This window comes from Montipora foliosa, chromosome 10, assembly GCF_036669935.1.
Source record: "Montipora foliosa isolate CH-2021 chromosome 10, ASM3666993v2, whole genome shotgun sequence".
In the NCBI taxonomy this organism is placed as follows: Eukaryota; Metazoa; Cnidaria; class Anthozoa; order Scleractinia; family Acroporidae; genus Montipora; species Montipora foliosa.
In genome coordinates, this window is record NC_090878.1 from 22,430,797 (window position 1) to 22,443,296 (window position 12,500).

At 43.8% G+C, this 12,500-nt stretch overlaps 1 pseudogene; it reads right to left on the reverse strand.

The window, feature by feature from the left end:
* Positions 1-12,500, reverse strand: part of LOC137973816 (single-stranded DNA-binding protein 3-like) — a 43,381-nt pseudogene that overhangs the window by 11,405 nt on the left and 19,476 nt on the right.

The window sequence follows — 12,500 nt, forward strand, 5'->3', positions numbered from 1 at the left end:
TGAATTACATGTACTGTATGTGAAAAATGTATATTAACGCCTGCGTCGCTAGTGGAGGGTAGGTGCCCAGGAAGCCTGGGGGCTGAAACCGAAGTCACATCCCCAAGGCGCTAGAACACCCGACTGGCCTGCCCAACCCGCAACCAAGCCACGAGCCCCCCGCGCCAGGCCCCCCTAAGGCACCCGTCACACTTGAGCCAGATAGCTCAGTGGAAACAAAAATAAATAATAAAGAAAGAAAGAAAGAAAATACAAAAAAAAAAAAAAGAACAACACACAAAAAAAAGGAATACAAAAAAAAAGAACAAAAAAAAAGGAACACAAAAAAAAAAGGAATACAAAAAAAAAAGAACAGCACACACACAAAAAAAAAGGGGGGGGATAGGGAGGGAACGCCGAGAACCACTAAACTCCTGATCCGACTAACAACGCCACGCCAACAGAGCAACAAACACGCTGCAAGCACATTGGACAACAACGCATGCACTACGCAGTAATACCGCTGAACCATGTCAGCCCCAGGGCTCCCACAACCTAAAGAGTGCTGCAAACGCTACAAAAACGCATAAAAAACGCTAACAAACGCCTGCAAGGCGCTACTGACCGGACTAGCTCCCGGTCGTGAACCATGTAACTATAACAAACGCTACAGAACGCACCAAAACGCTGACCAACGCTACCAGACGGCCAAGACACTAACAACAGCCTGCAAAACACTACTGACCAGACTAGCTCCTAGTCGTTAACTATGTTAAATTCCATTTAACTATATTTAACGCCTGCGTCGCTAGTGGAGGGTAGGTGCCCAGGAAGCCTGGGGGCTGAAACCGAAGTCACATCCCCAAGGCGCTAGAACACCCGACTGGCCTGCCCAACCCGCAACCAAGCCACGAGCCCCCTGCGCCATGCCGAAGGGATCTCCGGGTAGGAAGGACCCGGAGCAAGGGGGCTCGGGGCAACTAGGCCTAAGCCCCCAATAGCCCAAACCTGAGGCACCCACCCCCGCTGGTAACCAGAGTAATCCACTACCTGTTACGCCACCAACTGGGAGGAAACACGGACAATGGAACTAACTGGGGTTCTGATATAGATCTGGTATGCCTCGCTCGACCAACGCTCCAAGGTTTTGATCAGGTGATCCGGAACACCACGTGCCGCTGCAGTTGTCGCCGCCCCAATCCGGAAACTATGGCCGGAGTAGGAGCCGGAGTACCCAGCCCCATGTAGGATAGACTGCAAAAAGGATGATAGCTGCTGCCGGGTAAGAGGACGACCGTCACTAAACAAGAACAGGGGCCCTGGAGCAGACCCACGCAGAGACAAGTAAGTGCCCAACGCTGTTATGGAGCACACAGAGCCCGAGCCACGCCCCAAGTAGATATCACAACCCACACGGAAGGGGTCTGTCTTGGAACACTTGATACGGACTTTGAAGCAAGAGGGATTCACCAAGGAGTCCGCTTGCAGGTCGCTAACAGTCATATGGGTGTGAGGATCGAATGCCGAGTTGACCGTGAATTCGCCCGCACGCAAAAACCCAAAAAATGCCAAGCAGCACGCAGCCCACAACATCACATGGTCTCTAGTAGACAGGTCCAAAGAGCACTGAATGACCTTCAGATGATCAACTGTGATAGGTAGGCGCCTGGGTGACACTGGACCTTGAACTCGCTTAATGCCCCTTAGCAGACGCTGCAAACGAAGACAGTTGACTAGCGGATCGGGAAGGCCATGGTCAATGTGAAGGGAGCGCACTGCTGATAGATAGACCTTGATGGAGGAATGGTTCAGGTTGTCGGCCAGGAAGGAAGCAAAGCGCATGAGAGTCTCCTCAGTGGCTGGGGGGATGGAGCCATCCTGGTTTGCACGACCATCCTGGCGGCAAAAGTCTGTAAATCGACGTTGGGCGGATCGGTACACTCGTCGGGTGGAAGGGGCAAGACCTTGGGTAAGTAAGAACCGACACTTCTGAGTCAAGGCATCTGAAGCGCTGCCAGAAGGGAGGCAGGAATAGGAGATGGGGTTGGGTCGGCCTGTGGCTCCAGGCGTCTGAACCGCTGAAATTGGAATCGAGAGAGTGCATCAGCAACTGGATTAGCTTTGCCTTGAACAGATGAAGCTGTAAATGAGAAGGAATGACGGATGGCCAACATAGTCAAATAACGCAGCAACACCATTAAGTTTTTGTCCCGCGAGGTGCCAGACTTAAGTACAGCCACCACAGACTCATTGTCACAAAAGAACTCGACCCGCCGAGATACCCACTGACGGCCCCACAGATATGCTGCTACCACAATTGGGAAGAGCTCCTTGTACGCTATAGATGAGGAACTTTGTGCAGCTGACCAGGCACCAGCAAACCAGTGGGATTTAAAAATAGCTCCATAGCCCAAAGAGCCAGCTGCATCCGATGAGACCTGGAAGTCCGGGAGAGGTGCCCATGTGGGCATGCAGAAAAAACTGAGGCCATCCCAAGTTTGGAACAGTTCCCGCCACCAGGTTAAATCCCGCCGAAATTCCTGGTTAAGTCTAATGGGGTGATCATCACGCCGAAAGGCACAAAGCAAGTCGATCATCCGGCGAAGGAATGTCCTACCCTGTGGGGCGACCTTGCAGGCGTGATGGAGATGGCCAATCAGGGACTCCAGCTCGCGACGTTTACAAAAACGTTTTGCCGACCACTCATCTAACAGTGAAACAATCCTATCTCTCTTGTCAGTCGGAAGGCGAGCCTGAAGGGTCTCAGAGTCAAGTTCAATCCCAAGGATTGTAAGACGAGTCGCGGGCCCCTCCAACTTATCTGGATGAAGGGGAAGGCCAAGTTTTGTACACAGATGAACACAGGTTTGAAGGTTGTTGTGGCACACAGGGGACGCCGGTGGGCCCAAAGTGAGGAAATCGTCCAAGTAATGGCGGAGAAATGTAACCCCATAATTGTGAACCAGGATCCATTCAACCAGGTCTGCAATGGCGGTGAAAATAAATGGTGCTGAACGCAGCCCAAAAGGGAGCACCAAATCCACAAAATATTGCCCACGCCACTTCATGCCAAGAAGGGGGCGATCGTCCGGGTGGATAGCCACATTCCGATATGCACTGGCCACGTCGAACTTGGCCATTAACGTTCCTCGACCCAGAGACATTATGCCATCAATGAAAGCATCCACCGACACATACTGAATTGTAAATGGCGGCTTAGGGATGCCGTCATTGACACTTTGCCCCGCTGGGGATGATAGGTCTAAAATGAGACGCCACTTCCCAGGCTGATTATTTTTGGGGATCACCCTGAAACGACTTATGTGCAATGACGGAAGCGGGGGCACTGGAAAAGGACCTGCCACCCTGCCAGAAGAGACTTCAGCTTGCAAGTAGGAGTCAATCACTGATGGGTGCTCAGCAGAGCTACGCATGTTTGAAGATGCAGATTTGAGGGACACCAAGGATGGGTCAAAGCCTATCCGAAATCCATCCCGTATGCCAGAAGTCACAAATGCCACAGCTGACTTGTTGGGATGGTGGCATAATTCGGCTTGAAATTGATCCAACTGTAATGGTGTGACCTGAGAAACCGGAGATAACGGGGCAAAAGAGACAACTGCAACGCTGGGCTTAACGGGAACAGAAACGGGAACTGAGACTGGAACTGAAACTGGAACAGGACAAGACAACTTTGCCAGCTGAGGCAATCCATTTGGCTGGCTAGGCAACGCAATCACATCACTAAAACTATGTACAAACACAACACTGGGCGTACCTCGCCCCTCAGTACTGTCCCCTTATCCCTCCAGGGGAGGGGGAGCGGGAACGGGAACGAAATCCAGCTGAGCGGGGAAAGGGGCAGTTAGCCTTGGTATGCTCTCCCTCGCAATTGCTGCAGTTGTGGCGGAACTTGCACCTCCCAAATGGCCACCGACATTTCCCTTCATTCCAGGAATGGCAGAATGGTGTGCGTCGGTGGGAGTCTGGGCTGTCTGAGGAAGACTGAGGAAACCCGGAAAGGGAAGACGGCCTTGGTTGCAGTGAGGACGATGCTGGCAAACGCAAATGAAAACTATACAGATCCAAATTCATTTTGGAGCAATCCGTAAGGCCCGAGGTAGCAGCATCCCTTCTGAAGGCCAGATCGTATTCAAGCCAAGCCAGACCTGGATATTGGCGGGCTGTTTGAATAATGAGCAGCTTATATCTGGTCAAGTCTAACCAACGCAGGGGGTGAGAGGGACACAGGACCAGCTGGAAAATCGTGAAGGCCTCAGTCCAAGTAAGAATATCCTTGATTTCAACCTGCCTGCGTTTTACGTTGGACACCAGGAGTTTACCCTCCAGGAAGGTCTGTGATTCCTGATCCCCAGCTCGGAGATTGACTGTAAGTAGATCCGCCAACTCCACGAACTGGCCCTCCATGATCTTCTTGGCCAATTTCGCCGGGACTGGTGCATGACCAGGACCAACAATGAAAGCCTTCTCAGACGCAGGCACTGAGCCAGAGTTACCAAAACTTGGCAGGCTGCCGGATACACTGGGACTCGCGAATAGAGAGGTGATGGGGGCCACGAAGCGAGCCGAGCTTGAGTCAGTGATGGCCGACACAGGAGAAAAGGTAGGAATGAAGGCAGGCAAAGTAAACGTACCTGATGATGCCCCAAAAGCCATAGATGAGACATTGACATCACAAGAAACAGCAGTCGATCCGGAGGAGCTAGATGGAGTGACGCCAACAGAAGTGCCAGGGACGGAGGGGGGTAATGGCGAGGGGGTGCTCCCTTGAATTGAAGAGATGATAATCGGAAGGGTGCTTCCAAGCGCGCGAACAACAGCCTCGGCGATCGAATCAACGGCCAAAGGCGCCACAGGGCCAGAGGGAGCCGTAGAAACCACCATCGGCGCGGGGGACAAGAGAGGTATGTCCTCCGAACGAAGTCCAGCGGACAAGCTATTGTTGGTTGAACGAGGTGGGTTAGGCATGATGTACAATCGAACACCAACCAGCAACGAGCGAGGTAGAGGCGACCACGAAATACAAGTGAAAACCAAACCAACAAGCACGACAGAGAGCGAGAAAAAACCACGGGCGAGGAAGGACGAAATCCTTTGGCCACGCTAACGTATCGGCGAGCACACTATGGTCCAGGGACGGAAGAGCGACGAGTGAAGAAAGACAAGCCAACAAACACGACAGCCGCCGAAGAAAAATCCCGGTCGATGACTGACGAAATCCTTAGATGTTATTCCTTGTTGACCACAACTGGGAACCGCTACACTAAGCCCGCCAAAATAAACGCCACGCTAACGTATCGGAGCACACGATGGTCCAAGGCACGAAAGAGCGATGAGCGAGTAAAGACAAACCAACAAACACGACAGAGGGCGGGGAAACCACGGTCGATGACAGAAGAAGTTCTTGTGTTTTTTTTTTTTGTTGTTGTTGTTGTTGTTGTTTTATCCTTGATGACCACAACTGGGAACCGCTACGCGAAGCCCGCCAAAGAAACGCCACGCTATCTGAGCGACGAGCCGACTATCGGAACAGGAACAAGAAAAGGTAAGACGAACCACAACACGGCGGTGAAGACGAGATGGAGACGGTCGAGGATCGAAGAACTTCTATTTCAACCTGGACAGCAACCGAGACAGCCAACGAAGCGAGAAGAAGAACGCCGAGAACCACTAAACTCCTGATCTGACTCACAATGCCACGCCAACAGAGCAACAAACACGCTGCAAGCACATTGGACAACAACGCATGCACTACGCAGGAATACCGCTGAACCATGTCAGCCCCAGGGCTCCCACAACCTAAAGAGTGCTGCAAACGCTACAAAAACGCATAAAAAACGCTAACAAACGCCTGCAAGGCGCTACTGACCGGACTAGCTCCCGGTCGTGAACCATGTAACTATAACAAACGCTACAGAACGCACCAAAATGCTGACCAACGCTACCAGACGGCCAAGACACTAACAACCGCCTGCAAAACACTACTGACCAGACTAGCTCCTAGTCGTTAACTATGTTAAATTCCATTTAACTATATATAAAACAATTATTGAATTCGGTTTTTGCATGATATCATGAATTATCAAAACCTCATGTCTGTGTTATCTGCCGAAGCCAAAGGCTTCGGCAGATAACACAGACCTCGGTTTTGATAATTCATGACATCATGCTCAACCTCATCCAATAATTGTTTATTATTGTGTAGCAACAGAAATTCAAAAATGGACTTACAGTGCAACATGCTTTATCCTGGCCACCCAACAAATTTTCACATTTGAAAATTACGTATAAATATGTCAACTCAAAAACCCATGCAACGGTGTTCAACTTACAACAGTGCAAACTTTGCAAGGAGGCGTCACTGTCAATCAAATTTACACATCCTGATTGACGGACAATTTGTAAAAAAAACTTTGTTGGGTGGCCATGGTAAGGCACGTTGCACTGTAACAAGAGAAAGTTTTAATAATGTTATTATTAGTCTGTTAAAGCTTTCTTGACTGAAAATAGCAGTGAAATGGTGACTAAACTGGCAGAGAAACCAGAGTGATATTTTTCTGAAAGTCAATCATCGCCTGTTTACACTTGCTAGTAAAATGACAAGTTACGTTTTTGTCTGCTTCCCCCAGTACCAAAGAAAAACAAACTAAAATGGCCTCAATTTCCATTGCTTTTAAAGGGATATCAGCTGTAAAGACAACTACAGAGAATGCCATACTGTATATCAACATAATTTATTACATTGAAATTAATAAAATTTATTTATTGATCCTGTCATTTCATCTTTCCCTGGGGTTCCAGTTCGCATTGATGGCACACAAGGTACAAGGTAACTAACGGACTTGTTTGTTCATTTGATGAGATGAGAAGTGTTGGCATTTGCCAATAACCAAAATTAATAGAACTTCAACACATTTTTTTTTCCTGCAACTCAAACATCAAGAGCAATAACTCGATAAAGATGTATGTAGACTTTTTTTGCCATACATTTCACGTTTACCCCTGGCAACTAAAACCCTATGATAGTTCACAGACTCAAATCTTGATTTTTATGGTGGGAAACTCTCTTTCTTGAAAAGAAGATGGCAGGTGTGGATGATAATTTCGATGTAGGTCTGTTGACTTTGACATAATTATAACCGGGCAGAGAAGTGTTGTTGGTTTCATAATTTTACGTATCCTACACTGACCCGTACAGTGTCAGCAATCTTTTGTTGCGTAAGCCCATCGTGGTGGAGATTGAGGATTAATGTTCCCAGTACATCTGAGGTAAAGCGCTTCCTTTATCATATACATGTAGGCCAAGTTGATTATTGATCCTAACATTACAGTGCCCTAACATACATGTAGTGTTGGTGGAAGACTTCTATAATAATAATTGTGCATTCCAATTCGATCAATTACGAAAAAGAAATTCTGACCAAGAAGTCGTTCTTAGCCTCGGAATTGGCTGGTCCGTAGTCCATGACTTGTTTAGAATTTAAGCCAGCTTTATGATTGGACGTCGCAAAAGAATGTCAAAGTTATTGTTTTCCAGAACGTTTCTGATTGGTCAGTGTTGGGGAAAAATGCAAAAAAAAGTCTCAACCATTCATGGTTCGAGTGTCGCGCTGTAAAGTGGAAGGAAGAAAATTCTTTGTTTTATTGCATAACAGTGTCTGCCAAACCACAGCAGTGCACCTGCATTATCAAGTCTCAAAAGCTTGGGTAAGTGGTGCACATGAATTTGACTACTTACTGTACTAACGGAAGACTTACATTGGCATGTTCACCCCAGGTGCTACTGAGCTGTTAGGAGGGGGCCGCATCCCACCATAGTTCTATGGAAAGGAAACAACTGTATTAATATTATAACAAGACTACATTGTTAAATACCTAAACTTTCGCTCTACAAAACAAGCACTGTGATTGGTTGATTCTTGGTCACATGGCCCTGAAAAAAATTCAAATGTATCCCGACCGGGATACAATTCCACAGCAGTTACCCGCTCGGGATGTTTTGCTGCGATTGTTGCAGGAAAAGTCTTAATTATAACAAAGCCCTTAATGTCTGGTCCCTCGGGAAACTAGTTAGTTTTGTTTTGCCTCGAGTCCTGATGTTTCTCTCGACTTCGTCTCAGGAAACATGAGGACTCTCGGGGAAACAAATTAAACTAACTGTTTCCCTCGGGACCTTACATTAAGTGTATAATGTACAGTAAATAGCTCTTTCTGGCTATAGATGTTCTTTGAGCCAATCTTTTATCTTTAAAGACAGACACATTAGCTAGGAGAAATTAAAAAACAACTGCCAATACGTACATACAACTAGCGTACAGTGTACAAATTTCTGTGTGCAACAATTTGGTGAATCAGATAATTTTTAGACAATATATAAATAATTGAAAGTAATATCAATAATAATAGTAAAAATAATAATAATAATAATAATTTGATGATATTCATCAAGTTGAACAATAAATAATTATATATAATATACAGTTACTGTGCAAAAAGAATGCAAACGAATTTCGCACTTTTCGGCATTTTTCGCTACTTTTCGACAAAATATAACAAAATTTCAGGCAAAACGAATTTTCATTCACAATTCGTCGAAATTCAAAATGCCAATTGTTTCAATCAAAACGAAAATTTGCAACGGCCACGCGAATATTCGACTGAAATTTTGTTGTATCATAGCGAAATTTCGTCGTGACATAGCGAAATTTCATCTTGAGATAGCAAAATTTCAAGAGTGCTTATTGAAAGTTCGCAGCGAGCATTTGCCTTTTGCAGTACATTTAAGTTAACGTTCGAAAAAGGCCAGTCGAACCCCTCATAAGTGACCAAGCCGGGAATTTGTGAGAGTGGTCGCAACAAGAGCCGGTCACTTACGTGAGCCGATTCTCACCAGACCAAAATTAAAAACAAGGGAGGGTGGTCGTGTCACTTACGAGAGCTTTCAGCAAAAGTCTCTGGGATTTTAAAATTCTTATTGTTGGTAAAGAAGATAACATTCGGGAATGCTTCTATTAAAAACTGGAAACTTCCTTACTCTCATTTACATCTGCCAAAATACCCTTACAAATTACAGAAAAAAAGGGGAACATCATCGCTTTCGCCAAAAGATTAAGCAGGCAGATTATTCATGGTAAAGGAAGCGTTTTTACAATCTTTCTTTTACAATCTTTCTAATTCAGTCAATGTGTGACATCTGGATTGCTTCTAAGAAACGTCACAAAAATGTCGATTCCCAATGTGTTTTCGAGTCCTGAAAAACCAATCTGTTAAGAGAAGTGTCTATTGCCAAATAACTAGAGTTTGGATTATCGCACCGCCCTAAAACTTTTACACGCTCATGATTTATTACCCTCCTACAACATGTCAATTTCTTGACTTAATTTGTTGAATGGTAAGCGATTTTATTTTTTTCTTTGCGTGGTACTTGCGTGACATGAAAACCAAGAAGAATATTATTGTTAGGTTTGGTTTGTCGTGTTTACACTCAAGGTTGAGAGAAGAGTACAGTTGTACGTTGATTCCATTCATTCATTAAAATGCGAAACGCTAACCAAAGGTTTACGAAATTTGGTTTTAAGCCGCGGCTACACGAGCGATTTTCTGCTCGCAACAGTGATGCCATTTTTTGAAGTTTTGTCGCGTCACCGGCATGATGAAAATCACAAGTGTAGCCACCCTTGAAGTGCCGATTTTTTTTCAACGACTTTTTCTGCTGTCGCGTTGCCAGTTTAAGGGTGGCTACACTTGCGATTTTCATCGCGCGCTGGCGACGCGACAAAATTTGAAAAAAATTGCATCACCAGCACGAGCAAAAAGTTGCTTGTGTAACCGCAGCTTTAGGATTACGATATTTCGATTAAGTTCTTGAATGTTCGTTTCAGTAAACGTACGAACTCCAACCGAAATTTTGTTGTTAGATTTACGAATTTTTGTTTCAGTACGTACAAACTCGAACCGAAATTTCGTTGTTAAAAATTGCAAATTTTCGTTTCAGTACGTACAAACTCCAACTGAAATTTTGTTGTTAGATTTACAAAATGTTGTCCCGCGTTCGAATTTGTGTGGCTCAGCGAAATTTCAAAGAAATTTCGGCCGAAAAATCACACTTCTTCCCCCGAAATTGAGAGAACATTTTATCAAAACTCGTTTGCATTCTTTTTGCACAGTACTGTGTATTATATAAATTATATATATATATATTTATTTATTTATTTATTATTTAGATAAATTTTATAATTATTAGTTTTAATTTTTTATCTTAACAAAAATCCCAAACAAGTCCATGTACAGTACATTGAACAGTACATTACAGTATGATAGTTTTCCCATCCCTATCATCAGTAGAAGGCAGCTGGCTACTACCATGATGGTGAAAATAACCCACTACTCAGAGTAAAACATACTAAAACACTGGAAGCACTGAGGCCCTTTCCCTCCTAAGAATAATACTTATAGATTTTACTCAGTGTCCAATGCAAGAAGATTGATTTGAATCATCAATGGGGGCCACTTCAGGGATGAATGGGTCCTGCACTCAAAAACTATAATAGTGTATGTCCCCAATAACATCAGTTTAAAATAGCTTGCTAATTTCATTGTAGGAAATGATATATGAAATGAATCATAATTTATATTGATTTGATTAATTGCATTCATAACTGCGAGGATCATAGCTTCACTTAATTTCATATCGCAGTTCAAAATATGATTCACTTCATATATCATGTACTGTACTACTGTACTCATCTGAAGACCATCACCAAAAAGAGCCACTTTTGTCTTTTTTTAATTATTGTTTCCTACCGGTGGGACAGGAACTCGAGGATGATTCATTCTGCTCATTTGCATGGGTTGACCTTTCAAAAAAAAAAACAAGAACACAAACGGTTCAATCCAGTGCTTTGTTTTATTATAATAATTGTCGGACAAGTCTTCACATGTTTACGGACACCTGCAGTCATCTAGGGCCTGTCATGACTCTTGAAATACAGAATGTTTCACAACAGGTAAGTGAAGTGAAACCGGTGCAATTCCTGGATTTAGTTGCATGCGGCCATGCTGACGAAGATAAACAAGGTGTGTGCAATTTAAGAATAAATTAATAATCAATTCAGTTCTTTCAACAGTACTCATTTCCAATGGTATTTTTAAGAGTTAGTCCATTTTTAGCTAGGGTAGTCCATTTGGGTAGTCCGTCTGGATAGTCCATGAACTGGGGTTCAGTACTAGTGACTGTTTTGTCCACCACCAACAACTATCCACTTTTTATCACAACTATTCTTAGACTATTTTATTTCCTGTTTTGGCTTTCTTGTTCACCGTATTAATTATTATCTTTTGCGTTTACTTCAGGTTCACAAGTTCACAATTTGTAATGCTTTACATCACAGATAATGAGCTTTTGCATTATAACCTCAATTGCCATAACACAATCATCGACTACAACGTCAGCAGAAACAAACAAACAAAAGATCCTGGTATGACAAGTTGGTATAAAGAGACAGCAAATTGCTTTATTCAGGTATAATCACATGATTTTGAAGAGCAACTTTTCTCAAAGACCAAATAAAGGGGGAGTGCAATTTGTACACGTAGTCTTTGCAAACATTTACAACTGCTTATTTAGTCCAAATTACACCAGAAAAATCATTGTGATTACTTATTAATAATTATAATTATACATGAAAATTATCATAACTTATCATAATAACGTAGGTCTATCATGGGTTATGAATGAGGTACAGTGTAACACGGCTTGCATTTGGGTGGTTATCTGTGAGTTTCTTTCAATTGATCACTGACCAATCAGAATACTTGGTTTGTTACCTCCTTTTGCAGTGCAAAACTGCTAACCAATTGGAATGGAGGAATTTTTCCATGAATATTGTTAATACACGAAATCACACATTGCTGCTTGTCAAGACGCATCAAACTTTTCTTATTCTAGCTTCTTTTTTTTAAGAAGTTGCTCTGAGTCAATATCAGCACAGGAGCAATTAAAGGAGTCCTATTTGACCATTTTGTCGCTGTTGATTTGAAACACCGTATGTAATCAAACCACATACAAACGATCGTGCTATATCCTATCCGCGAAACAAAAGCCGCATACAGTAATGGCTGTGGGCTTGTAACTAGTGGTCACTAACAAAATAAAAATAGACAAGGGATGAAAGTGATTTCGGTCAAATTGTGAATCGTCCGTAAATCACTAAAATTTGGATGAAACTGCCTTATTTCCAGCACTTGGTGTGGAAACTCTCCCAAATCTTAAAAAGAAATTAACCAGAAAGCACATGAAATTCAATTTTTTGAGGAACCATTTTCCAAGCATTTTAAGTGCCATTAATTTTCATACAATGTAGACCGGAGAATACCGGTGACAGAAATGCATCCGCTGTGAGTTGTAAGGAGATACATAGGAAGTGAAATCAACTGTTAGTAATTCAAATCTCATTAAACAGCTAATTGTCCGGTTTTGCACCAAGACATGGAAACTTTGC